Here is a 25,835-nt window from a genome sequence, read left to right as displayed (position 1 = left end):
AGATGAGGACAGGCCCGGATGTGAGTACCACTTTTTCTTTTTTTTTTTTTTAAGATTTTATTTATTTGACAGAGAGAAACACAGCAAGAGCAGGAACACAAGCAGGGAGAGTGGGAGAGGGAGAAGCAGGCTTCCCGCTGAGCAGGGAGCCCGATGTGGGGCTCGATCCCAGGACCCTGGGATCATGACCTGAGCTGAAGGCAGATGCTTAACAACTGAGCCACCCAGGCGCCCTGTGAATACCACTTATCTCCTGGATAACCTTGGGCAGTCTGTCTAACCTCTGCAGGCCTGAGGCTCCTTGTCTGGGGGAAATGGTATTACTATTCCTACCCAGTGTAAGAACTAACCTAAATAATATAAAGTGCTTAGCAAAGTTCCTAGCACTTACTCAGTCTTGGTTCATCAAGAAGGAGTATTGTTATATATGCTGTATACATAAAATGTCTTACTATAAATTAATACTATATATTATGTAACATCATTATGTAAGTCAGAATGGAACATGATAGATTACTGGATATAAGTAATACACAGGCATATTACACACATTGGTAACAGGCCAAGGAAGTGTTAGGCTGTAAAACACTAAACCCTCTTGAACAACAGAAATCTCAGTTCTTGAGTCTGAAACTTCCACTGCCTGCCCTTCTGCTGTCTGCAGCCCCTGACCATTCATTTTTCTTTTTTTATTATTTTTTTATATTACTCTTTATTTTTTAAGTTTTTATTTTAATTCCAGTGTAGCTAACATACAGTGTTATATTAGTTTCAGGTGTACAATAGTGTGATCCAACCCAACCATACATCACCCAGCGCTCATCACGACCAGAGCTCTCCTTCATCCCCATCCCTTATTTCATCTTGCCGTTCAGGTCAGATCTTGATTTCTACAATGTGGTCAAGTGTCTTCTCCAATCAAGTTCAAATTCTTTTTTTTTTCCCTTTCCTCTTTTGTTGTTATTTCTTTTTGCCCCCAACCTTCTCACATTTCAGTCCACTTCCTTCTAGACTTTTCCTTCTATCTCATCTGAAAACATTCATCTGCTGTAACATTTCTCATCTTGTATGGCAAGTGTTCATGTATCTGATTTATCCCTTCTAGTCTGGGGGTTCCTCCAGGGCAGAAAGTGAGCCTCAATCATCTTTGTATTCCTGGCATCTAGCACAGTAGGTCTAGTCATAGTGTATCTTCAATAAATGCCAACTGCATTAATTAGTTAATTCATAAATTGCTGACTATGCCTACATGATTACAGTGGTTACTGTCATGAAGACAGCGTCCCCATCTCTATCCCAGCAGATCTGTAACTCCTACACTTGTATATTCAGTCTTGCCCTTAGCTTTCCTCCTGTGCCTCTGGAGTGGTTTTCTAAAACACCACCTCCCGAATGCTTCATAAAAAAACCTTAAAATTTAATCCTGAATATGTGAAAGACTTGACACACCTTTCCGACAAAACTTCTGCTAATTCGCAATTATTCTCTCAGCCCTTTAAAATAAATTAGAAGAGTCAGAATTTGCAAAGTCTGTGAAGAAATTAGCTGTATGTTTGTCTAAATGCACACACAATGGTTGACATTTGGCTGAAAAACAGTCTTCCAATATTTTTATCATTCATCCAGCTGGGGTAATGCAGGCTCTTCCTGGGACAAATAGGTTCAGTGACACCACACACCTCAAGTAGAAAAGACACTGCAGGAAAGAGGATGGAAGACGTAGCGAGGAACAGAGGGAAGGACTGTGGAGAGTTCTGAAGAGGACAGTTACCCCGGGGAGCACAGTATCTAGTAGAGGCTGGAAGTCTCGACGTGATATTTAGCACTGGGATTCTAATTTCTTAATTATGGATAACTGGCTGGGTCAGACAGGTTCAAAAGATAGTAGGTGCTCTATGCAGTTTCGTGGACTTCTGGCCACAGAAATGGCCATAGTAGACTGGAGACAGAAATAACGTCATCAAGGCAATGACTTAGGAACTGAGCTTCAACACGATAAAAAATTTGGGGTGTATTTCTTCACAGGAAGTGATATGGCCTAAACATTCTTAGACTATTCATGCACCAGTTTGTCTGAACTCTTCTGACTTGGCTACCACTTCCAAAATGCCACCACTAAATACTAAGAACATCGTTCTAAGACAGAGGTCGTTAAATATCTTCTTAAAGGGCCAGACAGTAACTATTTTAGTCTTTGCCAGCCATCTGGTCTCTGTTTCAACTACTCAACTCTGCTGTGGTGGTGCTAATCAGGCATGTATGGTATGTAAATGAACAGGTGAGGCTGTGTTCTAATAAAACTTTATTTATAAGAATGGCTGTGAGCTAGATTTAGCTCCAGGCCATAGTCTGCTGACCCGTTTTCTAAGATGAAGACATAGTGTTTCTTAGGACACAAGTTCAAAACTCAATTATTTCGCCATGGTGGAAATGCCATGAAATTTCCTGGATGCTGTCTTCCACCCATTATTCTCCCCGCCTGTCCCCCAGTCCCACCCAGAATGTTCGTATACTGCTGTCAGAATTTAGGCTTCTTAAGCCCCGAGCTGCCCCTGTTCTCTCAGCAGAACAACCTTCAGAGCTTGCGAATATACTCACCCCCACCCACTCCTACCTCACAGCCAGTTTGGCTCTAGTCCACCTCTCAGGCTTCTCCTTCCTCTCGCACACATTTGGCACCAACTGGGCATTAAGCACCTACCATAAACTAGCCACCGCTGTAGGCGCTGGGGATGCAGGACCTCCTCAACCATATCCTCCCCTTGGCTTCAGTATGTTGAGAGACACATGGCGTCTGGGCCTCCTCTGACTGCCTTCTCTCCCATCACCTCAAGCCACTGCCAACTCCAGAGCTTAAGCCTTGACCTGCACAGCGTCCCCACGTACATGGTGACCTGCCCCATCTTTTGCAACTCCATTCAGAACCCACTCACTCTATGAAATCTTCCATACGAGTGAGTGAGTTCTGAATGGAGTTGCAAAAGATGGGGCAGGTAGCACCCAGTGTCCAATCTTTCAGTTTACTCAATATTCACACAAATATTTTATTTTTTTAAGGATTTATTTATTTTTATTTTAGAGAGGGGCGGGGAGGGGCAGACGGAGAGGGAGAGAAAGTCTTAAATGGACTCTGCGCACGGCGTAGAGCCCAACAAGGGGTTCATCTTATGACCTGAGCCGAAACCAACTGCGCCACCCAGACACCCCTTCACACACATATTTTATAAGCAGCCTTCGATCTTTATGGGGAAGATGATATTTTAACAACAAGCAACCAACTGGCTTCACCGAGCTACGAAAAGATCACAATTTTTAACTTTCCTGAAAGTAATTGTAGAGTATTTATATCTATCTATACTCTGTTTTCTCTCCAAGGATGTAGGACAGGCATATATTTTATTATGTTTTCTCAAATTCCTCATTATAAATATATTTAGATATTCAGCATATGACACTGACTGTCTGAACTAGTTCACAAGACAGCTTAACAAAAATCATAAAAGGATTCAGATTCAGCAGCACAAACACTTCCAAAACACCAAAATACTCTCATATATCAATTTTTATAGGAATCGATTACTTTAACCTTTTCACACAAATATTTTGCAGAGAAGTAGTTGTATAAAATTAATCTGATGATTCAAAATTAAATTAGACTTTTAATGCAAATTCAAACAAAATGCCAAATAGAAAAAAATGGGTGGGAGAGGAAGAACATGGAATCCGGAAATGATTCTAAATTTTATTGGGAAAACTAATGCATGATAATTATAGCTAAGAAAATTTTTACAAAGAAACAAGTTGAGAAAACCTACTACATATACATATACATATACATATACATATACATATACATATACATATTTTAAGCAAAGTAAATAGAAACAATTTAGTACTGCTGCCAGAAAGGACAGACATAGCAATGGAAAATGTATAGAGAGATTTATGATAAAGCTGTCGTTTAAAAATCAATGAGGAAACAAGAAATTATTCAATAAATAGTACCAAAAGTTTGCTCAGGATTTGAAGAAAAAAACTTAGTTAAGTCTTTGCTTCAGACTTTACACCAAAATGGACTTAAATGGTTAAAACATAAAGCCAAGAAAATAAATAAGCAAAAAAATTCTTCTTTAATTTTGAAGTAGAGAAGACTTTGTCTATGACATTAGATACAGAAAAATTAAAGGAACATATTAAAACCTGTGACTACATAATTGTTTTTTAAAACATTATGCAAACTGGGCGCCTGGGTGGCTCAGTTGGTTAAGCATCTGCCTTCGGCTCAGGTCATGATCCCAGGGTCCTGGGATCGAGTCCCGCATCGGGCTCTCTGCTCCTTGGGAGCCTGCTCCTCCCTCTGCCTCTCTCTCTCTCTCTCTTTGACTCTCATGAATAAATAAATAAAATCTTAAAAAAAAATTATGCAAACTACAAAAAAAGTTCAGAAAAATCCTTGCAATTAATAATTCAAAGGAAAGATAAATACCCTCAACAAATAAAAAGCTCTTTAGATTACAATAAAAAATCATGAACCATTCCTTTATAGAAAGAATAAATTTGAAATTTGGCAATAAATATATGAAAAGACATTTGGCAAGTGACAATAAGACAAATATTCAGCTGCCAGAGAGGAAGTTCACTTTCATATACAGCTAATAAGAATGTAAACTGGTAAAAACTCTCTGGAAGGTGATTTAAAATGTACAGCAAAATTTTAAAAGCACATGACTTTGAAATTTCAATTTTAGAATTTTACCCAAAGGATAAAATTGAACAAGCATATAAAAATATATGTGCAAAGGTGTCCATGGCAACTTTGTGTTTATGAAAATTTAGAAAATTCTAGCAGTAGTTTTGTTAAATAAATGAATAAGTATGAAATGATGTAGTAAATTTACATTTAAAGAAAAAACATGTTTTAAAAATGTGGCACCCACTGGGTATGATCAATTATTCCAAAAAGTATCCACAGGTTTAACAATTCTCTAACAAATCCTCCATAATTGCTTAGTCAAATCATGATGTTTTATTAGAATATTTTTTACTTGGCAAATTCCACTGCTTACATTTATTACGAGTAACAGTCTTGAATAACTTCACAGAGTAGGGTTCTGCAAGATAATTTTAGATAGTAGGAAGGGCAGCATGAAGATTATATTCATTTCAGAAATATTTCTTGAACTTTGTTTATAGCAAGATAAAGAACAATCTGATGATATTTGTGCATGCATTGCCCAGACAACAGCTGCCACGGGGGTTTAATCAGATATCTGAGAGCTTTCTATAGAAAAATACTAGAAACAAACCTATTTCCATGGCCATGTAAAAGGGACAAAACCACTTGGCCAATATTTTACAGTATGAGAGGTAAACTGCTTTCTTTTTAGTATCCATATGTCAATTGTGTCATTATTTATAATTCACTAATACTCACTGCAAAAATATATAGAAGAGGGCTGGACTTAGCAAAGAGGTACTTTCCAAAATTATTTAGAAAAAAAAAAAACTTGGCCATGTAGATAGGACTTCTTTGTTTGATACTTCTAAATCTTAGGTGAGCTCAAAGAAGCAAGTCCTTTATATGAAGAGCTTAAAATCCGTTAACAATGATACTTACTTTCTTTGTTATCTGGCTTTTGTTCCTCCAGCAAAGATGGACAGTTTTTTATTTATTTTCTGTCCATTGACAGGTCCACAGTCCCTTGCCCTCAATTCTGATTTCCCAAAAGCTCTGAACACCTTCTGTAGTTTTGTGACAAACTTAACCTGAACTAATGTGAGGATATCTATAACCTTTTTTTTTTTATCCCACTGAGTGTGACTACTCATATGCTTGTTACAGAACAGCCAGCTACGCAGTACATGTTACAGGCACCCTATTAACTTCCTAAAATGCAAAGAATTCCTGAATCCTGAAACATCTATGGCTCTGAGGGTTCTGACTGAGGAACTGTGGCCTCTAAAAGTTCTTTACCAATAAAGCGCTTAAGGCATGGTTTGAAAGAAAATTTACTACAAGAGTCAGATTTTAATTACTTCTGGGGACGTTGTCAACACCTAAACCTTTTTAAAGTAAAATTCGCTTTCAATTCCCTTAGAATATTCACACCTAGGTTGCTCAAGTTAAGCAAGTGTATTTGAACATGTCCAAGTTTATTCATATCTAGTAGATCTCCTAGTAGATCACAGGGAGATAGTGGAGATCTTTCCCTGTTGTTTGCCAGACAGTAGTTTTATTTCTCCTATTCAGAACTGCTCATCATATCTATGAATATTTTTGGTTGTTTTGATTTATACAGTACATAACTAGCTGCTTACTTTTTTACAATTTTTATTTATTTATTTGTCAGAAAGAGAGAGAGAGGGCACAAGCAGGGGGAGCAGCAGGCAGAGGGAGAGGGAGCAGACTCCCCCCCTGAGCAGGGAGCCCCACACGAGGCTCGATCCCAGGACCATGGGATCATGACCTGAGCCAAAGGCGGACCCTTAACCCACTGAGCCACCCAGGCATCCCTGGATGGTTAATTTTCACTGCTGTTTGAAGAAAAGTTTCATGTATCCAAAATAGTAGTTCAACTATTCAGGTTTCATCCATGTAGTAGAGACGAAGATCCACTTCCTTCAGGATGCACTATGATCTTTACTCTGAAGTAGGTGCTCCACATTGTCAGGGACAGAATAGCCGTGTGTGTGTGTGTGTGTGTGTGTGTGTGTGTGTGTGTGTGTGTGTGTTTAATTATGTACATTTATGTATATGCATATTTGTATACTGTCCCCATTCAAACACCTACAAACCGATCTGCCATCTTCCCTCTTTTTGCCAACATAGACAACACTCTTGCCACTTTTATTCCTTTGCCTGAAATGCTAATACTGGCTAAAGGAGTTGAGGAAATTATGATGTATCAAGAACTTTTCAGTTCAGTCAAATTTCAGGTTCCTATTGTTTTATGGTACCTTCACCAATGCACCCAGGAGTACAAAGTACGTCTTTGGAGAACATGTACAACTCACAAGGTTATTCCTTCAGTAAACATCATTATCATGTTCCAAGAACCATTCTAAGCATTAGAGATAAATCACAGTACAACAACACATTAAGTTTATGGATGTGCAAGAAAGCCTGAACAAATAAACAAATCAGTAGAGTAGGCTAGAAATATTTGCCTCATCTAGTGAACTGAGTTAGATTTACAAGGCAACCTGTATGTTCAGCCAAAAGAAAGAATGTAAAATACAATGAAAAGCTATAAAAATATGCAAAATGAATGAATTATAGATGATTACACTCCAGATGAGATTTAATAAGGAGAAAGAACTTCATTAAATTAATTTTTCTTGAGTATTTTGTAACCTCCAATGAAATAATCATCAATAGTACCTAAACCAACAGGTGAGAGATGATGGGCAACTTCACGAGAGGAGGAGTAGGCTGGCAGAGCACGAACTCCCTGATGAATCTAAGTATCACAAAAAGAGAATGATCAGATACCATGTGTCTCTTAATGTGAAGCAAAATGATGTATATAAGATAATACACGAAAAAAAATGGAACCCACATCTTATGAAACCCTTAGATCCCACTATCAGTTTACAGGCAATATGGAGAATAGAATAACATGAATGACATGAATGACACCACAAGTAAGCAATTAACCAAATCCAGATTGAGGATGTTCTACAGGAAAAACGACCCAGGTATAATATTAAAGAGGGGAAGAATGGGGAAACTTACAGATTTTTAAAAGACTTAAGAGATATGACAATCAAATACAACATGTTTGGTTTGTTTAGATTCCGAGTCAAACATGCCAACTGTAAAAAGACATTTGCAAGGCAACTGGGGAAAATCTCAGTATACTAGTAAAGTATTATTGATAGTTTTGCTAGCTGCAATACCGTCACTGTGGCTATCAAAAGCAAAAGAGAGGGTCTATTTGTTAGAGATTCTCCTGAAATATTTATAGGTGAAGTAATATGCTATCTGGGATTTGCTTTAAAATAGTTCAGAAACATATAGTAAAAGGGATGCTATATAAAAAAAATTAGGGAAATGATGACATCTGTTGAAACTGGATGATGGATACATGGCACAGCATTTTGTAATTTCCTCTATTTTTTGTGTGTACTTGAAAATGTCCACAATAAAAAAGTTCCAAAAGTTTAACATGCCAATAAAACAAATTCTACATATTTTCAAACTTAAGGAAGGATACTGAGACTCAGAGTGCCTTCTGAACACCAGAAATGGGGTTAAAAGCTACAGATTCCTCTAATATTTATACTCTATCCTTGACTAAGAGTCACAGCATTCTTAAAACCGGCATAGAGTCAAAGTCTTTGAAGACACTAGACTAAAAGGTCAAGTAGATGGTCAGAAAAAGAACTAGAAGTCCCACCTGATCTGAGGACAAGTTCATAAATTTGTCCCTCTACCCCTGTGCCACAATGCTCTGTTCCTTTGCAAGTCAGAGGCAGGTGACTGAGCTTCATGAACATTCGGGCAGCACACCACAGCCTTCATAAAGAAATACACATTCCCAGCAAACACAAAAAACAACCAACCCCATAAACTCTCCCTGTGAATCCATATTGCCCTCACACCTGCATAGGCACTCAACATGAAATTTTAAAAATTTAAATACTCCAATTTTGGCATTAAGGTAAAAAGAAAAGTACGGGGGGGGGGCAAATACCAGCAGCTGGATTTTTTTTAGCTGACATAAATAAAAATGTATTTATTAAATGTTTATAGAAGTCAAAATTCAGCCATTCACTAAACTGGGTTACTTGGCTACTGCTCAAACATCAACCTGTCGTTCTGCAGGAGAAAAGAGCTGTACGTTTTCAGCTTTCAGAACATCAAAGTTTTTTATGCATCCTGCAAAGGATCAAAGGGAAGCTGTTGCTTCCCACACTGAGCTCATGTCCCATCCCAGTCATTCTGTGACCTGAGAACGGGGCTTCAGGGCTGGGGTGCTCCAACACTCAAGGAGCAGCGTACCCAGATCGAGCACATGCTGACCTCCAATCCCGACTTCAGGTTATAAGAGGAGAATTCAATCAGCTGAGCAAAAACACAAAGAGCTTCAGGTGACACCTTAGGAAGTCCTCCTAATTCAGAGTGGGCCACTCATCACGCGGGTTATTTCCCCACAGCTTTTAGGACACTCTGAATGTGCAAGTGGTGTGAATGACAACTGTCCAGCAAACCTCAGAGCTCAGAGATCTAATAAGGCCTCCACGTATGAAGAAAGGGATAAAATCATCTTGCTAGATAAGAATAAAATATAGTAATTTGCAGGAAAGGAAGATCAGCTAGAAAGCTGTGAATCAAGTAAAGGGAATAGTAACCAAGAGCCAGTTACTAGGTAGGGAAATAATGAACATAGAACAGAAGAGGGAAGAGAAGGAATGGAAGTATAGAAGGGCTACACTGCAAAATGTGTTTTGTTTTACAAATAATTTGAGAATATGTTCTGTAATATGCTTTATACTTGTTTGGGAAACATGTTTCCTTTCTTCTTATAATCTCTGCATTGAATTGAAATATTTTAGGTGACATTAACCTATCCTGATTCAAACCCAAATGAGTAATGAGATTCCAAGTGAATAAGCTGCATAGAAAGGCAGTGTCCAGTCTAATTCACATATGTGTAACCAGCCACCATGGTATTACTTCTGAGGTTTTGCCTTTACCCTCTACCTTGACTGCTTCATGCTTCCTATACCTCCGCCAGGGGGCAGAAAGTTCTATTTCCTTCAGGAGTTTTGGATACCCTATGTCAGTAAGAATAGATGTTCAGAGGGCAGGAAAGAGTATGAAAACAAAATCATCTGGATAGAGCAGCCAAGGAACCACAAAGGGTCTTTGCCTTTAGGGTGAAGTTAGAGGGACCAGGGTTCGAGTCTTCTCAGACAAGATACATAACTTCCCCTAGCTGCGGCTCCTTCATTTGCGGAGTTCATGGAGTTGCTGGGAGGAGTAAGGAAATGAGACCCATAGAGTACTTGTCATACGTGGTCCCGGAGAGAATATATTAGTGTAAAAGGAGCACCATGGCGACAGTCAGGAAACCTTTTTTCATTCATTTTTGTTTTTTTAAGTGCCAACCAGAGGCTGGTGTTGTATTAGATGGTGATAGCACCACAGTGAAGCCAGGCCTGGAGTTACAGAATGAATTTTAATGAATGACAACACTTGAGTTGGGCAGTCTCTCCTCAATTGTCAGTCTGATACAGAGATGCCTCTCCTCATGTTCTCCTGCACCTAGTGCGTGCCTCAAGCATGGCACGGTGCAGAAAAACCACCTTAGGCTGAACTTATGGTTTCAAGTCTATGTGGTGACCCACCTGGCCTCCACTCTCAAATGTAAGGTCCTAGAAGCTGAGGTCTTTATGCTGCTGACACACAGTCCTACATATATAGCAGATAGCCAACACATATTTAACAACTGGGTTGAATCATGGATATGTCAAGGAAGGAATAAATGAGTAACTACTCAGTTTTCTGATCCATAAACAGAGGATATGAGTGCTGCCTTCTTTACTATCTATAAAAGCACTTGGAACGCATGCAATTCTAGGCAGGCATGTCTTTGTGCAGAGCAGCGCAAGTGCTGAGAGGTGGGAGCAGCCTGAATGTTCATCAGTGGATGAACAGATAAACATGGACATACAATGGAATATTATTCAGCCTTAAAAATGAGCAAAATTCTGACACGTGCTACACCATGGATGAACCTTGAGGACATTACACTGAGATAAGACAAATACCGTATAATTCTACTTATATGAGGTACCTACAATAATCAAATTCATACAGAAAAATTGAATGGGGGTTGCCAGGGGCTGGGGAAGCAGGGAGAATGAGGAGCTGGTCTAATGGGTGCAGTGTTTCAGTTTTGCAAAATGAAAAAGTTCCAGAGATTGGTTACCCAACAATGTGACTCTATGTTAACAGTACTGAATGATACAATTAGAAATGGTCAAGATGGTAAATTTTACTATATGTATTTTTTACCATAATAAAAAAATTCTTTTTAAGTTCTATGTAGGGAGGCTGGCTTGCAACGATGGACTGAACACATGCTTCTACTCTGTCCCCAACACCACATCTCATAAATGATCGTGCATTTGTGTGTGCATGTGTGTGTACAAGTATGTGTAGATTTAGAAGAGATATAAATACTAATATTGCTTAAAATAGGAGAGTGTATTCAATGCACTAAAATTTTGAATGGTGGGCGCCTGGGTGGCTCAGTTGGTTAAGCGACAGCCATCGGCTCAGGTCATGGTCCTGGAGTCCCGGGATCGAGTCCCGCATCGGGCTCCCTGCTCGGCGGGGAGTCTGCTTCTCCCTCAGACCCTCCCCCCTCTCGTGCTCTCTCTATCTCATTCTCGCTCTCTCAAATAAATAAATTAATCTTAAAATTTTGAATGGTTCTTGAAACATAAAAGATGGCTTGGCTATATAACGGAAAAAGAATGAACCATAAGCCAAGCCAGAAGACTGCAAGGAACAAGAGCTAAGTCCAGGGTGCTCCAAACCTGGGGTCAATCCATAAATGGAGCGAGGGGGGGTCTGATATAATAATCAGTGAGTGAGTGGGGTGCTGTCGTTAGAGCTGCTAGACAAGCCAGGGCCAAAATGAGATGGAAAAAGGGAACACATGACTTTAGAACTTGCATTTCATATCTAGCCAAATTGCATTCAAAAAGCTGGTCAAAATGAAGACAATATAGAAAAATAAACAATTCTGAAAATTTATACCCCCAAACTTCTCAAAGAATTACATAAAGACGTATAACCACACAACGACAAAAATCAGCAAAACAGAAATGGCATGGTTTCCAAGAAAAAGTAAGTTGTGTCAAGGAAGTCGTTTGTGATAATTGAGGCAAGAAGAGAAGAAAAGTCTAGAAGGAAGTATATTGATCTCAACATGTTAGGTAAAGGAAATGAGTGGAAGTAGAAACTGGTGAATGAACAAAGCGCTAACATTCATTCTTATCTTGTTCAGGAAATATATAGATACTAACCAATTCTAGATTTTAATAGAAAAAAATGATTTTAAATATGTGAGTTAAAAATGAAAGAATAATTTTAAAAAAAGAAAGAGTAATTTTTACAAGGAAAATTTCTGATGTATAATTCTCATAACATTAGGGGGGAAAAGCAGCAAAGAAATAAAACAAAAGCAATGTGATCAAGCCAGGAGAGAAAGGAAATTAAACAAGAAAACTTGGGAAATATAAAAATTAACATGGCAAGAATAAGTTCAATGTATTTTAATGACTATAAATGTAACCTTATTTTGTTGTGTTTATTTTGATATTATATTTCTTAATTAAGTTACAGTTATAGGCTGTCCCATTGTGTATAACAAACCACCAAGAGTAAAACAGACATAGACTATGAAAAATGAAAAGATACAAAACATATGTAAGAAAAAATCTACAAAAGAAAGCATGGACAGCAACAGTACTATCTGTTGAAAGCCAATTCAAAATTAATAAAAAGAAAAAAGAAAGATATTTCATATTGATGAAACTTCTAGCCCACCAAAAGTATAAAACATTCATGAACCTCTAATGTCTATGATATACCTTGGAGCTGTATTTTAAAAAATGAATACATGAGAAATTGATAAATCCATAATCAAAGTGGAAGACCAGAACAAATCTCAAAAATTTAAAGCAAGTAGACTGAAAATAAGTAAGGCACTACTTAATATATTAAAATACAGAAGACAGAGTATTCATTCTTTTCAAGTGCAGATGGAATGTTCAAAAACCGATAGTGGATAAAGCCACACAAAAAGTCTCGCTGAATCACCCCAAAGTAGGAAATATCATGACACTTCCTCATCCAAAATGCAATAAAATAAAAAATTAAAAGCAAAACCATACTTAACACCACCACCATGAAAAACATTTTATTAAAGTGGAGATTTTAAAACCGGGTTTTAAATAACTCTTGGGATAAATAGGAATTTTAAAATGACATTTCAACAATACAAAAATTGACTGGTAGCTGTGTATACAGACATCTCTGGGATGCCACCAAAGCAGTAATCAAATGAAAAATTATGGTCTAAAATTGTGTATTAGAAAATGTTAGAAACAAAATTCAATGCACTAAATGTACATTATAAAAAAACTAGAAAAAGTTCATACTAAAAAAAAAGCCATGAATTATTAGCATTTTTTTAAATCATGAAATAAAAATAAAACAAAATGTAGGTTATCAGTAAAACCAAAAGAAGATTCTTTTGAATCTTTGAAAGAAAGCACAAAACCTCCGGCAAGTCTGAGAGAAGGAAAAACAGAGAGAAAGAAAAAGAGAAAATGTAAGTCAACAAGATCACAAACTAGATCTGGATAAAAATCTTAGATATAGGTAAAGAATTTTTTAATGCAAACAGAATGTATAATTTTATGCAATACATTATAAAGTCTGGAAAAATGGATGTTTCCTAGGACAATATTAACTGTCACAATGGACACAGAGAGAATTTGAAATCGAAAAATTAGTAAAAATCCAGTTCTAAAGTACCACCCCAGGCACTTTCTCCCAAATGTCAAAAATTTGTCTTACATAAGCTATTTTATGGTACAGAAAGAAATAGGTAAATTTTCTGATGCATTTGACATAAGCATCATAAAGGCGAGATGTCAACAAGGCAAAGTAACACAAAAAAGAAAATGACAGGCTACTCACTCTCCAGGCAGAACAAAGAAACAAAATCCCAGACTAACATGGGGCATACTGAATTTAGCCGCAAAATTTCTAGGATAAACCCTGTTTTCCATTTTTTATTAAACCTTGTTTTCCCAGCTCATAAAAAAATTAAATACAATAGAAATGTATGTAATTTATACAAATATATAAAATACAAAATTTTATAAAAAATGACCAAGCAGGGTTTATCAGGAATTTTTTAGGAGAACTTCAAGTTTTAAATTCATATATATACAGCTTTAGTGTGTGTACACACATACATCTATGCAGCATATTCAACTTAAGAAGTCATGGATCATAAGAAAGTTTTCTTAATCCGTTAGGAGCCTATTTATTTAATGATGAAACACTACAAGATTTGGGGCTCAAGTCAGAAAAGGGAGAGCTGACCTGTATTCCCATTATTCTTGTAACAATTCACTGCAAGTCTTGGCCAGTATACGAAGATGAGGGAAAGAAACTGGAAAGACACTCTAAGAGACAACATTGTCAATATTTGCTTATGATTTTCTTACTAGAAAATTTTAATCAACAACAAAAAAACCAACCAGAGGTCAGTAAGAAAGCTCTGTAATGTTATGGGTTATAGGTCAATATAAAAATTTTTTAAAAACCCCACTTTCTTATATATCAGCTACCCAATTAAAAATTGTAATGGGAAAAAAAAATCCCTTTAGAAAAAAAAAACACCTAAGAATAAAATTAACAAGAACATTTTTAGAAAGTATACAATTTTCTTGAAGACACAAGTAAATCTTTGTAGATACAGGGTGGGAAGAGAGAAATTTCTTAAATAGCACGTCTCTGTGTTGTAACGAAGGCAGTTCTCTCCAAATTAATCTAGCAATGCAGTTGTTCCTTTAGTATTTCCCTTAACATTCTTAAGTGTCTGAATCGTTAAGGATGTATTCATGTATTAATTTATACTATTTTTTGCAGGCATGAGTATAGGGGAAAGAAAATGCTATGCAATTTTACTGCAGGGCATTTTGAGGCCCAAAAGAAGGTATGGCTGTTGGGGATGCGTGCAAACCACACTAAAAATGTTAAGTCAGAAATGGGCGTAGAATCCAGACTTTGACTTCTTTTCACAAAACTCTTCTTTCCACAACACGAAGCCAGTCCCTTTTGTCTGCTGCTCAAACCTAAGTATTCAAAGAAGTGACATTTTTCAACTTCCACTCAAAACTGTGTCTTTCCTAGTGGCTCTTCAGAGTTGGAGAGCCTTCTTGAACATGCCGCATCCCATACCACTTTCCCACACTTGACTTTGGCTGCCCGATGCTACCCATTCTTTTTTTTTTTAAATTTTTATTGTTATGTTAATCACCATACATTAGTTTTTGATGTAGTGTTCCATGATTCACTGTTTGTGCATAACACCCAGTGCTCCACGCAGAACGTGCCCTCTTTAATACCCATCACCAGGCTAACCCATCCCCCTACCCTCCTCCCCTCTAGAACCCTCAGTTTGTTTTTCAGAGTCCATCGGCTCTCATGGTTCGTCTCCCCCTCCGACTTACTCCCCTTCATTCTTCCCCTCCTGCTATCTTCTTCTTCTTTTTTTTTTTCTTAACATATATTGCATTATTTGTTTCAGAAGTACTGATCTGTGATTCAACAGTCTTGCACAATTCACAGCGCTCACCATAGCACATACCCTCCCCAATGTCTATCACCCAGCCACCCCATCCCTCCCACCCCCCACCACTCCAGCAACCCTCAGTTTGTTTCCCGAGGTTAAAAATTCCTCATATCAGCGAGGTCATATGATACATGTCTTTCTCTGATTGACTTATTTCACTCAGCATAACACCCTCCAGTTCCATCCATGTCGTTGCAAATGGCAAGATCTCATTCCTTTTTATGGCTACATAATATTCCATTGTGTATATATACCACATCTTCTTTATCCATTCATCTGTCGATGGACATCTTGGCTCTTTCCACAGTTTGGCTATTGTGGACATTGCTGCTATAAACATTGGGGTGCACGTACCCCTTCAGATCCCTACATTTGTATCTTTGGGGTAAATACCCAGTAGCCGATGTCACCCATTCTTATTACACAGCCAGTCCAGTTAACCTGCAGGGTGACATCATAGATGCCTGTGGGGAAATGACCCTGGAGACCCTCAGGATGCCCCTGACATTTAACCTGAATCATGGCATGAAGGTTTCACCACCAAAACGTTCATCAAGTCTTTTTTTTTTTTTTAATAGAAGCTATGGAAACCACTGTTTCAAACAGTCATTTAAGAGTTTGACTTCCCTGTCAGAATTTTAGCAAAGACTTGCTACCTCTGCCCTTTCATTAATGTGGTTCAGTAGGAAAGGTACAGCAAGCTTGAGAACTAGCTGGGACACTAAACTCTGAGGTCAGGAAACTGTCAGTAAACTGTAAAACTGAGAGCGTCACACTTCAACAGTCATTGCTTGCCCACCAGCCCCCAAGTCTCATCTTATTATCTGTATTTTTCAATGAAGCAATTGTCCACCAACATGGTCTGATTGATCCAAAGCCTCTGATCTACTTGGTGAGCTTAATGTTTAAAAAAATGTAAAAATTGGTACCCAATGGGAGCTAAAGGATAAATACCTTCTCTGTTTGAGGAGACATGGCAAAAAACTGGAGAGATAGCAACTCTTGTTTCAATTTCTGAACATGTTACTATCAGACCCCCCCACACACCCAAGTCTCTCTTTACCTCACAATATGAGAACTATAAACCAAACCACTCTGGAGGCTAATCCCTAAACTTTCCCTCTACCTAATGGGCATATTTCTCTTGGAATAGAGAATAAAATGATTTACTTTATCCTATTTTTATCAGGAAAAAATATGACTCAGAGTCATAAGTGGGAAAGCCTAAGGGGGAACAAATGATATATTAAATAGTTATGCTTATATTTAACTGATACAAATAGCCTCTGGGGTATATCCCATAACATTGTCAAAGAGGCTACTGAAGTCTTGTGGCCTTTGACCATGCCAACCCGGTTATTTCAAGGACTTTAAACCCATCATGTTACAGGTATCTCAGGAGTGGGACCCGATGATGCATCCTCCACATCTATCATCCTTCTAAGAGAAAACCTGCATTTTACTGGGAGCACTGAACATGTACAAAAATAATTCAATAAATGCTGCTAACATTTGAAATCAAGGGCAATTAAGTACTGTATTAAATTTGCTATTACATCGTAAAACAAGATATATTATGTCCAGGGGGCAGAGGGCCAAATCCTAGCCACCATGAGCTATTTTGTAGCTCTAGAAAGATTATTTTATTTCTTTTTTTTTTACTCTGTAGACTAGAAAGAAGACCATCTAACATTTTATTAAGGTTATGTTATTTTCTCTTGACATAAAATTAGGTTTTAGAAATTTTTTTACAAAACAGAGAGGGAGAGAGAAAGAATACTTACCTTCTCAGCAGGAAAATACCAAGACAAATTAATGTTACCAAAGTTACAAGTTACACCAAAATGAAGAGTTTCAGTAAGAATACTTGGCCAATGGATTTTAGAAACAATAACCTATTCAAAGATACTGCTCACTCCTGACCACCAAAAGTCAAAGGTAAGCTACAGTTTGATTAAAAACTTTCCATTTTATAATAATAGCCAACATTTATTGAGCACATTCCATAGGCCAGACTCTTCTTAGTGCACTACATACATTAAATATTCAATTCTCACAAAATCCTACTAAGAAGATGCTGATATTAATACTATTTCATAGATAGGGAAGAGAGTGAGGTTTGGCAAGATTCACTAACTTGCTCCAGACAAGACATTTGGCTAATGGAGCTAGGAAGACTGATTTAAAGCCTGCACCCTTATCCTCTAACCCAAGTTAAAACTTGCTTTCAGTGAAGGCTCAAAATAAGATGTCTCTTACAAAACTAGCCCAGCACTAAAATTATCTCAATATTCTATTCACAAAAGATGACAAGTCCTTAGTTGTATAACAACTTCTGATCTATTTCATTTCTATTCATTAGATGAGCCTCCCTCTTTGAAAAAACATATTTAGTCTAATTGTGACTAAATTTACCAGTAACAGTTATTTATATCAAAACATAAATGTAGAAAAGTACAAGCCACCTTTTCCCTTTTTCTTTTTAAGAAGTAGCATCTTGGGGGGCATAAGAAGGGGGGGGAAGGGGGAAGTGGGTGGGAAGGGGAAAGCAGAAAAGGCAAAATATCCAAATCCACATGATACGTAACACAGAACCAGGATGTACATTAGATAGTGTGTCTGCACAAATAAGAAACAGTCCATTGGGGGCTCTATAGTGGGAAGGAGGTGCCAAACTCATAGACAATAATTATACTTGAATGGGGACCAGAGATCTCCAGAGGAGGCAAAAAGAGATCCAGGGGCACTGAGGAGGGATTGTGTCCCTGGGAAGCAGAAGAGGCCTCCATGTCAGAAAGCCTTGCTTAAGAAAAGGCAGGAAATTGACCAGGACAAGGCAGAAAGAAAGGGGGACCAGGCCTCAAGAGCTGATTCATCCCCCAAGAGCATGGATCAATTCAATTTTCTTCGTGAAACAGTTCATTTATTCAGGTTTCTGCTCAATTTCAACACTTACTCCAGAAAGCTAGAACTTAGCATTTTAAGAATTTGACTTAATAATAATAACAACAGCAGTAATAAAAGCAGGTCTGGTACGTACTAGATGCCAGTTCTTCATCTTTGGAGTGCTGTGCTGATACACCACCTCGGTGGCGAAGCACATTCCCATGGTATAAGTACTCCCACTGCAGTTGATTTCAAGGTACCAATGATTTAACAGTCAACCTACAAAATTCCTGAATATTTGACTAGTAGCTCTCCTTCTTCACAAGATACTTGTCAGTTTTAGTTCTTAAAGACTAACTTACTTAGGGAACTCTGCGGTAACATTTAAATTATGAAATCATTCCTTTGAGTATTAATCCTGGTATTCTGTGTCATCTCCAGAATGATTTCTAATCATCTTACCCTCATTTATCAATATTAAAATTAAGTTAGCATTAAAGTCGGTATGGAACAACAGATTCTGAATAGCTTAAGCAATCTTGAAGAAGAACAAAGCTGGAGGCATCATATTTCCTGATTTCAAAATATGTTACAAAGCTATACCAATCAAAACAATTTGGTGCTGCCATTAAAAGACACAAAACCCAATGGAATAGAATAAAGAGCCCAGAAATAAACCCAAGCATATGCAGTCAAATAATATTTGACAAGGGTGCCAAGAACACATAAAGAAGAAAGGGCATTCTCTTCAATAAATGGCGTCAGAAAAAACAGATATCCACTTGCAAAAGAATAAAACTGGACTCCTATCTATACCACTCACAAAATGAACTTGAAATAAATTAAAGGCTTATCTAAATAAGGCTTAAAACCATAAAACTACTAAAATCCGTAAGACTTGAAAGCATAAAACTCCTAGAAACACAGGGCAAAACCTCCTAGACGGATATCCTGGTGAAAGGATTTTTTGGCTATGACACCAAAGGCACAGGCAAGCAAAGCTTCAATAAGCAAGTGGGACCACAACAAACTAAAAAGTTTCTGCATAGCAAAGGAAACCATCAACAAAATAAAAAGGCAACCTACAGAATGGAAGAAAATGTTTGCAAACCATACATTTCATAAGGGATTAAGGTCTAAAATATATAAGGAACTCATACAACTCAATTGCAAGAAAGCAAAAAATCTGATTAAAAAATGGACAGAGCACCTGAATAGACAGCCAGAGGTACCTGAAAATGTGCACGGCATCACTCATCATCAGGGAAACACAAATCAAAACCACGCTAAGCTAGCACCTCACACCTGTTAGAATGGCTAGCATCAACAAGAGAGGGGAAAGCAAACGTTGAAGAGGATGAGAAAAGGGAGCCCTTGGTCACAGCTAGCGGGGACGTAAATTGGTACAGTCACTATGGAAGACATTATGAAGGCACCTCAGAAAATTGAATACAGAACTATCATATGACCCAGCAATCCCGCTTCTGGGCATAGATTCAAAAGCAGCAAAATCAGTATCTGAAAGAGGTATCTATAATCCCATGCTCATTGCAGCATCACTTACAATAGTCAAGACGAAATAATCATCGACAGATGAATGAATAAAGAAAATGTGTGTGTGTGTGTGTGTATGCGTGTGTGTAATGGAATATTATTCAGCTATTAAAAAAGAAGGAAATCCTGCCATTTATAACCATATGGACAAATCTGGAGCATCACACTTAGTGAAATAAGCCAGATGAAGAAAAACAAACACCGTGTATGGTAACACTTATATGTGGAATTCTTTTTTAAAAATGCTAAACTCATAGGAACCATAGAGTAGTTTGGTGATTGCCAGGGGCTAGGGGTGGTGAGAAGATGGGGAGATATCAGAGGGTACAAAATTTCGGTTATAAGGTACATCAGTTCTAAGGATCTAATGCGCAGCATGTGATTATAGTTAAAAATACTGTATTATATACTTAAAATTTGCTAAGAGTAGATCTTAACATCACCCCCCCAAAAATAAAATAACTGTGAGGTGATGGTTGTTAATTAACTTGACTGTGATAAATACCTCACAATGTATATGTATATGAAATCATCAGCTGTATACTCCAAATATATATAATTTTGTCAATTATACATCAATAAAGCTGGAAAAAAACAAAATTAAAAGTTAAAAAGCCGAGAAAATTTAAAAATTAAAGTCATTAGTATTGTGACATCTCTTTCATTAAGACACTTGAAACATAATCCCTCTATTTTTAAAATCATACAGTAATTGGCTAAAAATAAAGATTCAACTCTCATCACATCAGTTTTGAAGCAAATAGGGTGAAGTATCTTGGGGAATTACTATTAAATTTAGAAATGTTACTTACATCAATGTTCAAGAATATGTATGATATTAACATACAATGGGTCCTAAGTGTGTTTACATTAAACCCTTGAAGGGTTTCATTTCGTGCTTTTTGTTTTTGGGTTTTTGTTTTTTTGTTTTTTAAGAAAAAACTAAATCCACAATCACACTTCAGAGGGGAAAACACCCAGGTTTGGAGAAATAAGAAAACCAGGCCCAGGCCTCCGGAAGTCATTGTAACATCAGCGGCACTAACAATTGAGATGCTAAACTTGCTAAGTGAGCACCAGGCTGTGCTACAAGCCTGAGTTGCCTACCTACTGCTTTGGCATCCTCAACAATCACGAAGTTCACTAAAAGATGATCAAACAGTGTTACTGTAACATAAAGCATGGTATACATTAAACTGTGTATGACAAGTTTGGCTTTTGTCCCTTGTTAAATCACCTAGTAATTAATTTAGAAGTATGGCAGGCAGAGAAACAGGTGTAACATTCAGAGACACGAACCAAAGGAATCCAACTATATTCACTCCTCCAAATACAAGTGTAACACCCAGAAATACAAGCTAAAGATATCCAGAACACTGTTTTGTAGTCAATCCCATTCTCCTTACACTCTACTGAGCTTAGAGGCAAGAATGTCAAAATTCAGCATCTGGCTACCCAGGTTCTATCTAAATGAAACCCTGAACAAGTGACTTACCGCACCTCATTTACTCATCTGTGAAATGAGAATTTGGATTAGAGTATCTCTAGAGTATCAACAAACTCCAAAAGTCGGTAAAAAAATTAAATTCTAAGTGATTTAATGACAATCTTGACCAATATTGGACTAGGGGAGAATTGTTTCAGCTTGGAAATTAGCAAAGACTCTTGACCTTCCTTTGGAGAAGATATCTGGCATTTCTGACTCAATGTAACTGGGGTAATTCTAGAAAAAGAAAGTGTTATAAAAGCCAAATGGAAGTTGTGAAATTGCTTTCAGAATATTCCTTCTACATGAGGATGTATGACTGTATATTTCTCTCCTTCCTCAAATGGGCATTATGTGCAGAGTTCTGGGAGGGTGAGCTTTGTCCATGAATTGCTTTCCTAAGGCAATTCGGATTCTTCAAAGTGATTGAAAAGGACATTCACAGCCTTAGTCAAAAATAAAGAAGTCACTTAGGCTTTCATAGTAAAAACAAATCTTGCTTCCCCGTCTTAGAATTATATTTTATCATATATAAAATGTCATTGAATGTAAGACACATCATTATCTATTTACCACCAAAGAAGAAAAAAAAGGTTGCCAAATAAATTGGCATACCATAAATTTCTGAGGTGTTAAAATGTGAAAAAAATGTCTTAGAATCGATTGAATACTGCAGCATAAGGCTTTGACACAGCACTCCTAGTATCTTGGACAAAACCATTATCTTCCAAGAGGGATTATAACTATGCAGGTGAGTCTTGAGTCCCATTTGACTCAACCTTCTCTCTCCACTCTCATTACCTTCATTAAACTTTTTTTTCAAAAAAAGGAAAATTACTTATTTCTACTCAACAGAAATTAAGAAGATAGTTAATGGAGGCTAACTGTGTATCTCTTGAATACTTTCTGTATTTAAATCTTTTCAAGGGCAAAGAGTTGCCACCTTATACATGTTGTTTTGGGCATGTGTCAAATATTTCTGAAATGTCTAAGGGCTACCAGTGTATATTCTCCTTCCTTGTCCCCTATTCTGATACCACAGACACCAGGAGCTGGCAGGGATCTCATAAACCATCTAGGCCAAGCCTTCACATTGCAGAGGTAGAAACTGAGCCCTCAAAAATGGTGCTACTTATAGTTGGAGGCAGGATACAAACTCAGTTATCTGAACCCCCCCCAAACCCCCGCCTGGGCTAGGAGCCGCTAGATTCTAAATATTCTGCTCAATTATTGCTAACTTAGTCTAAAACGACAATTTAGAAGAGCAGTCTTTCTTGTCTACTTGGCTGAATTTTCTCCAACCTGTTTAATGACGCTACCTTTCTCCAATACTATCCCCCAGATGGGACCACATTTGTATGGCATTAAAGTATAGCATAAAGTAAATAGTCTGAGGGGCACCTGGGTTGCTCAGTTGGTGAGTGTCTGAGTCTTGATTTAGGCCCAGGTCTTGATCTCAGGGCCATGGGATGGAGCCCTGCATCAAGCCCCGCATGGGGCTCCACAGTCAGTGGGGAGTCTGCTTCTCTCCCTCTCCCTTTGCCCCTCCCCCATGTGCACGCTCGTGCTCTCTCTCTACTAAAAAAAAATAAATTTTTAAAATAAAAGTACAGACAGTCTGAAACAAATCCCTCAAGTTTTCTCAGATCTTCCTTTCTCACCCAGGTTCAGTGACAAAGGCTTGCAGCAAATCATGAATGAAGGGAATGGTGTAAAGCAAAGAAAGAGTAAAAAGCAATGTATTCAATATTCCCCCACACTTTCCTTTTCTAAATAAATTTTTTAAATGAATACAATAAAATATTGTCCCCCTGTTAAACTTCAGATACCACTAAATCATTTCCAAATATAGGACGCATCCCTGTGACTCAACCCAAACCAATCCCTGCTGTCCACATGTTGTATCAGCTCTAATAGATGCTCAAATAAATAGAGGTTCACTGGAAGACACTACGATGAAGCAAAGAATTAAACATTAAAACTCCCATGCTGAAAATTGTATAAAAATTTAAACTATTTACCCATCGCAAAAGTCCAATTTGGTATCTCTAGTTTATAGGTAATGTCCTAGAGAGGCAGTCCATGGTTCTATAGGATTAGTGACACACTGTATGAAATACAAAGACTATAATCTCATGGAGATTCTGGAATCTGCCCCAAACAGGGCAGTGTCCAATTTGGCTTGAAAAGAAAAAGGAACAACACCTCATCTAAAAGCACACATACCCCAAGGACTATTATTGTTACACAAGTCAAATGTGCCATTATCGCCTCCAAAGAACACACTAATGGTAAGGTCCTAGGATGGAGATAGGCCCCTCTGTCTAACCCCACCATGAAATACTGGGTCTATCCTGAAAATGAACCTCACATCCTATTCCATATACTCAGATCGACTGCCATCCCACGGCCAATTACTACCAAGATGTTTACACTCTACTAGCCCGATTCATCACCATGCTGGATCTCATACCTTCCTCTATCTAGACAGACTTGTGGTCACCTCCAAAAGAGACTTTTTTTTTTTTTGCCAAAATATCCCAAACCAAGATGGTCAATGGGTTAATATTCTTTTCTGAGCTCTTCAATTATGCTGCCTTCTGAGTGAGAGGGCTGGCAGGCAGGACCACACTGTCAGAACTGCAAAGAGCTCTGCAGATGTCTCTGTTGTGTTCAGTCAAACTGCAAAGGAGAAAAGATGGCCCTCTGACAACAGACAGCTGTCAATGAGACGGCACGCTCGCACTCACTAGGCCAATGAGCAGCAATGGAGGCGACAAGTGCTTGGCTAATCAGCTTGCCTATAAAATCACAGCCCTTCCCAGTGCTGCTCACACCAGCACACGAAGTGACAGCATGCACAGTCTTCAACTATCCTGTTCTCAGTCCTGTGTGTGTGTCTCTCTTTCTCTCACTCACTCACCCCAGTGTTATTTGTACCGTTACAAAGGCTCTGGTCAATACAATATGTAGAAACAGGAACAAGAGTAGGGAAAGAAATTCCTGCAGCAAAATGACCCAAAAGGAAACACAGTGACACACTAACCTATTCAGGGTTATTTTACACTGAGACTGAATTATATCAATGCCCATTATACATAAAGAGAAACATGTATTAGACGTGAAGAGGAAAAATGATCCACCTTTTCTCCATCCTTCATCTTGTCTTTCTCCCCTCTAACCACCAGGGGGCAATTTGGGGCTAGAGCCTCATAGAGGAAGCTGAAATTCTGAGCTTTAACAAATACTTAAATATTTCGGGGAGGGGGATGTGGGGGGGGGTTGTGAGGTTGGAATGAATCTGAAAGTAGGGCTGAAAGGAGAAACTCAGGGGACCCAGAGAACAGAAAAGTGAGTTCCCCAAATCTTACACTTATTTTCTTAATTAGGTAACTCTTAAGCTCAAAGATATCCCCTCTAAACTAATAATTAAATGCTAAATTCACTAAGGAGTTACCTTATGAGCCTGACAGGTATTTTTATCCGCTGATAATAAAAATATCTCTCTCTCTCTCTCTCTCTGTCTACCTCCCTACTTCCCCCTCCCTCTATTTTACTTTTCTTTGGTTTTTAAAAGAGCAGCTGGTTGGAAGCAGAGGGTTCAGGAAGAGAAACAGGGCAGATAACCCAAGTGGATATCGAGTCGGATCTGTGGCTGTCCACCTGCACTGCAGAAGTCAAAACACCCGAAGCCCATTTCAGAGAAAGAGGAATTTTAACAAAATACAGCCTCACTGAAATTGACCCTAACGGAGCCAAGATCTTCCACATCCATCCTGTACCCTGGCCACTTTTATTCAGCTCTTCTTCTTCAGCTCTCCCAGACAAGAGTCCAATCTGCCTGCCACGTCTAAAATAAAACCCCCAAATGTTTTTTCTAAAATAATTTTTAAAATCACTGAAGCATGAAAAGAAGTGAAAAGAGTAAATACTGAGGATATACGTCCTTCAAGACTCGAGAGAAAAAGTCAGACTTCAGGACTTTTCCAGCTCTGACTCAGCTTTCCTAGCCTTGGAGGTACACAGGGTTGTCCAAGTGCAGAGAACAGGCAATGGGACTATCACTGTAGGTGCCCCAAGTCGTAGACTGTCCTCATGGCCATGGCCTCCTAGCTCACCTCTGGAAGACAAAGCTGTCTTTCTTTGTGAGAAATGTAAGAAGCCATTCAATCTCTCTGCACTCATGACCAACGAGAAGGAGGAGTGCCAGGACAGAGCCTGAGACCAGCCACCAATTCTCCAACTCCAACACCAACACCTACACCTCTTGAGTCGAACCAGAACAGCAGGGTAGGCATCTCAAGAATCTGGGGCCCCATTCAGGGACTCCGCATTGGCTGGGTTTAATGTCACCAAGATGCCCGGCCAATCACTGAGTTCCTAAGGACTCAGGATACTCCTGCTCCCTACTCCACCCATACTCTTTTGAAGCTGTATTATCATCCACATAGACCCTACTCATGGACACCAAAATATACCAACATCACATAGTCTTGGCCACTCCAATCATTTCAAACTCT

General features: G+C 38.2%; 1 protein-coding gene across 26 annotated transcripts in view; it reads right to left on the bottom strand.

The window, feature by feature from the left end:
• Nucleotides 1-25,835, bottom strand: part of TCF4 (transcription factor 4) — a 350,900-nt gene that overhangs the window by 134,851 nt on the left and 190,214 nt on the right. The window contains exon 1 of one of the 26 annotated variants that reach the window (XM_073898154.1): nucleotides 7,382-7,460. The exons of the other annotated variants lie outside the window; for them this stretch is intronic. The gene's annotated coding sequence lies outside the window, so the exon portion shown is untranslated. Of the gene's footprint in view, nucleotides 1-7,381; nucleotides 7,461-25,835 lie in introns of those variants that run through there. 26 annotated transcript variants of the gene reach the window in all.

The sequence above is a fragment of the Callorhinus ursinus genome, unplaced genomic scaffold, assembly GCF_003265705.2.
Source record: "Callorhinus ursinus isolate GAN/ISIS: 27379988/994484 unplaced genomic scaffold, GSC_fseal_2.0 scaffold11, whole genome shotgun sequence".
NCBI lineage: Eukaryota > Metazoa > Chordata > Mammalia > Carnivora > Otariidae > Callorhinus > Callorhinus ursinus.
Note: the sequence above shows the minus strand (reverse complement) of the source record. Positions and strands in the feature narration are given on the sequence as shown.